The following is a 10,000-nucleotide window of genomic DNA, read 5'->3' on the forward strand; positions in this document are numbered from 1 at the left end:
CTACTTGTAATAAAGAGTTACTAATTTTTCCAAGAGTGCTTTCGTGATTTTAGTGACAGTATATCCTGCAACTCTGGATTTTAACTGTTTCTAAAGGGAAGTTTCAAGACACTTCTCATATTTGGATAATCATTTTCGGACTATACACTTTGGGGATTGGCACTATCAGTGGGCCTCTAGGCTAGAAACTCATTTCCAAGAAAACAATTAAGCAAAGATTCTGCAGCAATTGAATAAAACGTCATGAGAACCCAATTTTTTATTTATTTATTTATTTATTTACTTTTTTTTTTTTTTTGGCCTTGGAAACTAGTCCTCATGAGAAAAGCGTTTTGTGAATAATGGCCAGATTTAAGTGCCAGCGCATTGCAGTCAGTGGCTCGTGGTTGACTCCCAGGTGAAAACAAAGAAGCACTGTTCAATAGGTGCTGCCCCAGGGAAACACTACCCCTCCCTGGCTCCCACATCACAATGTATGGTTCTAAGCGATCTATTTTGTTCTATTCCTAACCTTATTTCTGCGCCTCACGCATCTCCTGCCTTTCTTTTGTTCTCCGCCTCTCATACACTTTTATTTTCTATTCTTCCTTTTAACCCAGAGAGAAGAGAGGGAACGCAACGAAAACAATAAAAAGCTCACGACACAAACCCTGGAATATTCTCTCTCTCTCTCTCTCTCTCTCTCTCTCTCTCTCTCTCTCTCTCTCTCTCTCTCTCTCTCTCTCTCTCTCTCTCTCTCCTCGTCACTCAGTCACCTCGCGTGCCAGATAAAAGTTAAAACATCAGGATTTGTTTTCACTCCCATCACGAATTAATTAAGATTCCACTTCCCGGCGTTTCTCTTAATGCAATCACAGCAAAGAACAATAATACGTCCCCTACACCTCCGGCAGTTTGTGTATCCATCCTTGTGCTGCACATTTTAGTCTGTCTGTCTGTCTAACGGCGACACTCACACACCGTGACCATAACTGCACTAACACATTAAGTATCATTACGCTCGACTCACCGCTACACTCACACCCTGATCACTACACACACACACACACGCACACACTTGCATTTTAAAATTCCTCAATCTAATGTATTCACATCAACGTTTCGAGCAGCCAAATACTTAAAAAAAAAAAAGAAAAAGAAAAAAAAAAAAAAAAAAAAAAAAAAAAAAAAATATATATATATATATATATATATATATATATATATATATATATATATATATATATATATATATATATATATATATATATATATATATATATATATATATATACGAGTATATATGCGATGATTTATCTACACCTATCTGCAAAAATCAATAGATAAATAAATAAATAAATAAATAAATAAATAGATAAATAAATAAATCAGAAACATTGCAGCCAAGGCACTTCAAATCTTGGCCAGTCTACCTAGAAGTCCACTCACTCCCTTAAGATTTGTGGCCGGTAATAAATCTCTTCTCTTGGATGACATGTAGAGGAGGACGCGATTAATAATGCAGCGAGTGACCCAGATAATGCCGGGTGCCAGAATTCACGTGCCAATGAGGGAAAGAAAAGCCAGAGAAGCAGTCACTGTCCCCCGCCGCCTCGCCTCGCCTCGCCTCGCCTCCACTTGACGTGTTAATCTATATGACTGTAGAGAATTAACTTGATTTCCATACCATTCACTAAAAATGAAGTAGGAGGAGGAGGAGGAAGGAAAGAAAATGAGAATGAGAGGATATATGAGAGAGGGGAGAAAGAGATAAAGGATAAAGCAGATATTAACGTGTTTTCAGTAACGAGAGAGAGAGAGAGAGAGAGAGAGAGAGAGAGAGAGAGAGAGAGAGAGAGAGAGAGAGAGAGAGAGAGAGAGAGAGAGAGAGAGTTTTATCGTCCAGTGCTCAAGGTTCAATCGCTTAATTACTGACGTGGTTTGTGTTCGCAGTGATTAAAAATACACGCATGAAAAGACGCAAATAAAGGACTGGCAAGGAAAACATAGAGACGAATAAATGTTTGAAGAAAGAAAGGAAAGAAGGGAAAGCCAAACTGCAGAGAGGAAATAAAAATAAAACAGAAATGGCGACGAGAGGGGAAGAGGAAACAAAAAAAAAATGAAGAGAGATGGGGAGGAAGAAATAATGAAAGAAAGAGGAAGGCAAAGGAGAGAGAGAGAAAAAAAGATATGAAGGAGGGAGAGATGATGGAAAAGGGAGAAGGAGGAAATGAATGCTAGAAATGGAGAGAATTGGAGGTCAAAAGGGTAATAGAGAAGAAGGGAGGGAAACAGGAAGAAAAGTAAAGGATGAAATGAAAGACAGGACAAAATAAAAAGGGAAGGTAAGAAAAAAATATAAGAAAAGGAGACACAGTAAGAAATGAAGGGAATTGAAAAGTAAAAGGTGGAACAGTGAAAGGAGGAGGAAGAAGGAGAGGGGAAACAAATGAGGAACAGAGGAACAGAGAAATTGAGGGAATGTGAGAAAGACAAGGAAGGAAAGGAGGGAGGAAAAATGACGAGGAGAGGAGAGGGAGGGAGGGAGGGAGGGAGGGATACAGGAAGGAAAAGGTCAAAGTTTGAGGACGAGAGACAAGGTGGACGATAAATAATTGAGGAAAGATATAAGGAAAATAAAAGAAGAGAGAGAGAGAGAGAGAGAGAGAGAGAGAGAGAGAGAGAGAGAGAGAGAGAGAGAGAGAGAGAGAGAGAGAGAGAGAGAGAGAGAGAGAGAGAGAGAGAGAGAGAGAGAGAGAGAGAGGGGGGGATGATCACGTGGTTTTACAGTGAGCGATAATAATAATAATAATAATAATAATAATAATAATAATAATGATAATAATAATAATAAAAATTTGATTTATAATTCCTTTCATTCCGGTTATTACTGTACTGTCATTCCCTCCTTATCTCCTTCATTTTTATTCTTCTCTCCTTTAATCCTGAGTCTTCCTTATCTCCCCTTCTCTTCCTTCATCACTAAAAGCATCTCCTCCTCCTCCTCCTCCTCCTCCTCCTCCACCAAGGCATGTTTCGCCATTAACCACTCTCTGCCTGACCACACACACACACACACACACACACACACACGTATATGTATTCTAGGCTATTGATGCTATTACTGTTATTAATATTGTTGTTGTTGTTGTTGTTGTTGTTGTTGTTGTCGTTGTTTTCTTATATTTTCTTATTATTATCATTTTACTTATTATTGTAGTATGTTATTAATACTATTGATTTAGAAGTCGCGATTTAGGGTTTGTTTCTTACTTGAAATTTCAGGAATTGCTTGCTTTTTGATCTTCCAGCACCGGCCTTTCCTCCCACAGACTGCTTGGATGCAGAACTGGAGTCTTCAAGCACCATTTTCATTCGCCGCGCCAGCATGTGCTTATTGATTCAAGGGTTCTCTGTATCCGGGATTAAGGTTACTGCCAGCTGCATTAATTTGATAATTACAACACCAACAAAACGATTCCTATATCCGGGAGACACGCGCGGCGGGACCAGTGCACACCAAGGCCTATTACCTTCCTTCAGGTCAGTATCTGAAGAAGGGCATGAGCTTTCCCACGGTTGCCTATTGCGTGGTTCATTTAAACCCGTTCCATTAATTTCTTATGGGGAGTAATTGATTTGTTCGATTCTTTCACTGCTGCTACTATTAATACTACTGCTGCTACTGCTGCTGCTGCTGCTACTACCACCATTGATACTACTACTACTATTACTACTACTACTACTACTACTACTACTACTATCACTATTAGTATTACGTCTCCTACTACTAAAACTATCACTAACAACAACAACAACAACAACTACTACTACTACTAGTACTACTACTACTACTATTGCTACAACTATTATTAATACCACAAAGTGAAGTAAAGATGTACAAACATTTATAGCAGAGAGAGAGAGAGAGAGAGAGAGAGAGAGAGAGAGAGAGAGAGAGAGAGAGAGAGAGAGAGAGAGAGAGTTGCTTGGCCATAAGTAGTCTCTGTTGGTTCAAATCGTCCTGCTTCCAATAATAGATTGTATGTACAGTACGTAAAATGACTTTCCTAAGAGATCATTTTTTCCCCTTTCCCTGCCCAGACCATCCTCCCCTCCTCCTCCCCCTCCCCCTCCCTCCTCCTCCTCCTCCTTCTCCTACTCCTCCTCCTCCTCCTGCTCTTCCTCCTCCTCATCCTCATCTCCTTTCTCACCAGCCCTGACACTCTGGAAGTGGGCGAGATTAAGGTCACTCCAAGCCACTCGTGAACGCGCGGAAAATAGTAGTGTGTGTGTGTGTGTGTGTGTGTGTGTGTGTGTGTGTGTGTGTGTGTGTGTGTGTGTGTGTGTGTCCAGTGGCTTAGTGGTGAAGTTCTTGGATAGAACGTACATTGCCACGTGTTCGAGTACTGTGTGTGTGTGTGTGTGTGTGTGTGTGTGTGTGTGTGTGTGTGTGTGTGTGTGTGTGTGTGTGTGTGTGTGTGTGTGTTCAAATACAAGGGAAGGATAAGATGAAGATGAGGAGGAGGAGGAGGAGGAGAAGGAGGAGGAGGAGGAGGAGGAGGAGGAGGAGGAGGAGGAGGACCTTGGAGTTTGGAGAGGCTGCAAGGAACAGGACAAGGACACGAAGGAGGTGGAGGAGGAGGATAAAGGCAAATGTTACGAGGATGGGGAAGCAGTGTGCGAAGGAGAAGGAGGAGGAAAGACAAGTGTTCCCTTGGGAGGAGAGGAGAGGAGGAGGAGGAGGAGGAGGAGGAGGAGGAGGAGGAGGTGGAGGAGGAGAAGGAGGAGGAGGAGGAGGAGGAGGAGAGAAGGGATGGAGGAGGCTGGAGACAAACCACACAATAGTGCAACAGCCAGAAGGCAAATACAGAATATTGACATAAGTGGCAGTCGAGCGTGAGTCCCCCTCCTCCTCCTCCTCCTCCTCCTCCTCCTCCTCCTCCTCCTCCTCCTCCTCCTCCTCCTCCTTCTCTTCCTCTTCCTCCTCTTCCTTCTCCTCCTATTATGCTGGTGTCCCTTGACCAATACGGGGAGGATGGAGGGTGAAACAAGGGTCCGAGAAATGGAAACTGGAAGAGGAGGAGGAGGAGGAGGAGGAGGAGGAGGAGGAGGAGGAGGAGGAGGAGAAAGGCGATGACGACAAGGAGTTACACGGGGAGAAGGAGCAGGAGGAGGGAAAGCTAATTCATGTCCGTCTGATTTCAGCATTCTGCCGCTGAAATGGAAACTGACTTGACTGACTGACAGATCGACTAAATGATTGACCAACCGACTACACAACAGCTTGGTTAATCGACTAAAAATTTTCACATACTTAAAACACCACAACAATAAGATGACTGGTTAACTGACTGACCAAATATCTTACTAACTGACTGACTGACTGACTAAATAACTAACAGACATTTATACTCAACTACCACAAAGCTAAGACCATCACAACACCATAACATCAAATAACAACATGGAGGATCTTCTTACACTCGCAATTAGACCCAACAAAGCCAACACACACTATAAAATACGCGTCAATACTATGATATTGCGTCATGTGTCAGGGCACGGGGTCAAGCAGGACGTGGTAAGGGAGAGAGGATTCATGTGAAGAGGTGAGGTGAGGGATAGAGGTGAGCGAGAGAGGGAGGGAGGCGTTACGTTCACAGCGAGACCCCCTGAGCCAGACAGGTCTTTGAAGCACTAATTACTGCCTTAATGACTCCACACGCCTCCCCCGACTCTTGATTATCTTGTAAGAGAGAGAGAGAGAGAGAGAGAGAGAGAGAGAGAGAGAGAGAGAGAGAGAGAGAGAGAGAGAGAGAGAGAGAGAGAGAGAGAGAGAGAGAGAGAGATTAAAATGTACTTCTTAATGAATCATTAAATAAATAGGCAAAAATTGTGGTGTTCTAAAACAAGTCAACAATTGTGAGAAGTGTTGCGGAGAAGAAAAAGGAGGAGGAGGAGGAGGAGGAGGAGGAGGAGGAAGAGGAAGAGGAAGAGGAAGAGGGAGAGGAGGAGGAAGAGAAGGAGCGGGAGGAGGAAGAGGAAGAGGAGGAGGAGGAGGAACAGATGAGTTGTCCCTTAGAAACAACATTCATTTTCTTTCAGATGTCACAGTACAAAGAGAACCAAAGCACCTCGTTTTCTTGTTGGCCACTCGCACTGACAGAGAGAGAGAGAGAGAGAGAGAGAGAGAGAGAGAGAGAGAGAGAGAGAGAGAGAGAGAGAGAGAGAGAGAGAGAGATTGCAGAACTTTGAGGCTAATGATTTCTCGCAAAGGAAGGTACAGGAGCAAAACATCCAATGCGGGGAAATGGACGGGACGGGAGTGACTATTATTGAAAAGCTCCCTAATGCGATTTACTCCCCAGGCAGCCTTTAGTGTTGCAGTGTAGCGTGAAGCTTATAAGGAGGAAGAGGAGGAGGAGGAGGAGGAGGAGGAGAGTGAGGAACAGAGACACAAGGGAAAAACAAAATAGTACACTTGTTATTTTCACTGTATTCTCTCTAGCCTTTGTACCTTTTTGTATTATGAGAACAACTACACGTACGTAAGTCTCAAAGTGGTGTCGAACCAGCAAACTATAAAATCCTAATATAATTATTTTTACAGTTTCCGAGGAGGAGGAGGAGGAGGAGGGGGTAAAGCATAATTAAATATAAAACAAAAATTCTTATTTTTATTTGAGATCAGACACCGTAAAATAAAAGAAAGTGGAGGAATGGAATTAATTACATTCATTATCATGCAAACGGTAAAGGGGAGAGACAGATAGATAGATAGATACATAGATAGGTAGAGAGAGAGAGAGAGAGAGAGAGAGAGAGAGAGAGAGAGAGAGAGAGAGAGAGAGAGAGAGAGAGAGAGAGAGAGAGAGAGAGAGAGAGAGAGAGAGAGAGACCGACTTAAATAAACATGAAGAGGAAGTCAAGCGAAAAACCGGGAAATGAAATACAGCATTCATGAAAACACACACACACACACACACACACACACACACACACACACACACACACACACACACACACACACACACACACACACACACACACACACACACACACACACACACACACACACACACACACACACACACACACACACACACACACACACACACACACACACACACACACACACACACACACACACACACACATACACACGCATATCCAGAAAACAATTGAATTAATAAATAAATAAATAATAGAGAACGAACAACAATGAAAGTTTAAGCATTTTACAACCATTTGAGCAACAAGTGAGCAGTGACGTCTAAATTTCCGCCATACAAGGCCTACAAATACATGCACATTCAAATATGAGGTAAAATTTGAAAATGACGCATTTTGTATTGTTGTTAGTACAATTAATATCTCTGAAGGTCAAATAAATAAGGCTTTGAGATTGCTAGCCTCTGTTGTGCCGAGAGAGAGAGAGAGAGAGAGAGAGAGAGAGAGAGAGAGAGAGAGAGAGAGAGAGAGAGAGAGAGAGAGAGAGAGAGAGAGACTTTTATATACTGTCAGTTTCTCAACGTCACCACCACCAGCAACGCCATTACTACCAACACCATCATCACTACCACCTTAACTCTCTCCTTGATAATGATGGCGTGTGTGTGTGTGTGTGTGTGTGTGATGAATAAAACAACGTGAGAGGTCAGAGTTATGTAAGAAACTCAACTTGCAGACCAGCGCAAGTTGCATTCGTGTTCCAGAGAGTTCACTATCTCATCTCTATTTAAACTAGATTCTATTGCGTTCTGAGTCGTCTCCGCCAGCTCTCCCACCCTTTTTCTTCACCCTTCCCCCCACCACCAGCTGCTTACTCTGTTCAGTTATCTTATTCGTCTATGTATGGAGTAGACAGGGTGGAATCAAAAGCATTTCGTCTTATCAACTCCTCTCCTCTAATTGACTGTCTTCAGCCTCTTTCTCATCGCCGCAATGTTGTATCTCTTGCTATCTTCTATTGCTATTTTCACGCTTACTACTTTTCTGATCTTGCTGTGTGCATGCCCCCTTTTCCTGCCGCCTCGCTGCACAAGATTTTCTACTTTCTCTCACCCCTTTTGTGTCCACCTCTCTAAAGCAAGAGTTGACCAGTAATCTCAATCATTCTTCCCTTGTTTTGGTAAACTCAGGAACCTCCCCTGCCTGCTTCTGTATTTCCTCCTTCCCATGACTTCAACTCTTTCAAGAGGGAAGTTTCAAGACGCTTATCCTTCTATTTTTGATGGTCGTTTCTGACTTCTCTGGAGGAGTTGGCGCCTCAGAGGGTCTTTTTCCAAATTTTTGCTACCCTTAATCGGTGCCTCTCCTACATAAAAAAAAAAGAAAAGAAAGCAAACATACAGTATCGTTCAATTTTATTTTTTTCTAACACGTCTCAAATAGGTAAGTCGTTGGCATAGTGGGAGACAAACAGGTTCACGCAGGGCACTCAGAGGCACAAGGTCTCCTCGCCTCATGTCACTAACGAACCGATTTTTTCACGCGCGTCAACCAAACTCATTTTTCATTTACCGCAGACCATTTATTATTCAACGCAAAATTAAATCTCGTTTCGGAAATTTTTGAAAATTTGTTTAGGTCGGTGGAGGTTGTAATCTTCCTCCACCACCTCTTCCTCCTCCTCATCACCATCATCACCACCTCCAGCCTTTACGATATCACTACAAAAAATAAAAAAAAACCTTCCAAATCTTTACCACTCATCACTGTCAGCTTCTTGTCTGTCTCGAGCCGCCGCAGCACAACGTCTTATCCGGCGCCCTTGTCTCGTTCTCCGCCCGTCCTGCCTTCCTGATGCCATCCCTGACTTTCCCTTCCGCTGCTCTCTCCTCCTCTCATCGTCCATCTATTATTATTAAGCGATGGCTGTTGTGTTCTACCTAGGCTTCCCACTTCCACAGTACAGAGTCTTGGTTTTATAATCGTACTCAGCTGTAACTTTAATCATTGTTGTTGTTGTTGTTGTTGTTAATCTTCCATCTCCTTAAAGGCAAAAATACATGGAAAAGTGTAAGCACCATTCAAAGGGAACTTGAAAATGGTAAGCAATAATTGTTCGGTGCTCTTACTGTCCTGGTAAAGGGAAAATGTGTACACGGTAATGTTTGTCTCCGTAGGGAACTAAGCAGGAAGTTAGGCATGCATCTTTATTGCTGACTTTGACTCTTTTATTTATCTATTTTTCCGTTATTGTTGTTTTTAATGTGTTCAGGTATTCGACGCCTCTGTTTTTTTTTATTTTTGTTTCCCCGGTACCGTTTTTTGTAAGTACGGTACGACTGAATTCTCTCGCTCTCTCCTCTCCTCATCTCTCTCTCTCTCTCTCTCTCTCTCTCTCTCTCTCTCTCTTCTCTCTCTCTCTCTCTCTCCTACTCGTATCCCTCCACACTGCAGTATTTTTCACGTCAATTTGCTACACTTATTTTCCTGGTCTTGATTTCGAATAATTGTCTGATTGCCTTGAATTTTTTTTTTTTTTGCGTCTCTCCCTCGTGGATAAAATGAACGGTTAAAGTATGAGGTCGTTGACTGTTTTTGGTTTGAGCCTTTTTTTTTATTTTATTTTATTTTGAGGGAATTTGAACTGTTAGGCTGTTACTGTAGAAGATAATGTAAGTCTCTCTCTCTCTCTCTCTCTCTCTCTCTCTCTCTCTCTCTCTCTCTCTCTCTCTCTCTCTCTGGCAATTTTACAAAGACTTTCACGCCTCCACCGACGCCGCCACTACCACCACACCCACCGCCACCACCACCACCACCACCACCACCGCCACCTTCGCCACCAGGTCGTCGCCCTCCAAGACAACCTGAGCCAGAGGTCATCACCATCACCACGACACTCATTTATTCTCTAACCTTCTCTTTTTTCCCCGTCTCTCTCTCTCTCTCTCTCTCTCTCTCTCTCTCTCTCTCTCTCTCTCTCTCTCTCTCTCTCTCTCTGTGTGTGTGTGTGTGTGTGTGTGTGTGTGTGTTTTCCTTTTTCTTTTACCATTTCTTCCTCTCTCTC

At 42.8% G+C, this 10,000-nt stretch overlaps 1 protein-coding gene across 1 annotated transcript in view; it reads right to left on the reverse strand.

Moving 5' to 3' along the window:
* The window catches only part of LOC135102293 (uncharacterized), a 79,962-nt gene that overhangs the window by 64,274 nt on the left and 5,688 nt on the right, over window positions 1-10,000 (reverse strand). The gene's annotated exons all lie outside the window — the stretch shown is intronic.

Source organism: Scylla paramamosain, chromosome 7 (genome assembly GCF_035594125.1).
Source record: "Scylla paramamosain isolate STU-SP2022 chromosome 7, ASM3559412v1, whole genome shotgun sequence".
Lineage (NCBI taxonomy): Eukaryota > Metazoa > Arthropoda > Malacostraca > Decapoda > Portunidae > Scylla > Scylla paramamosain.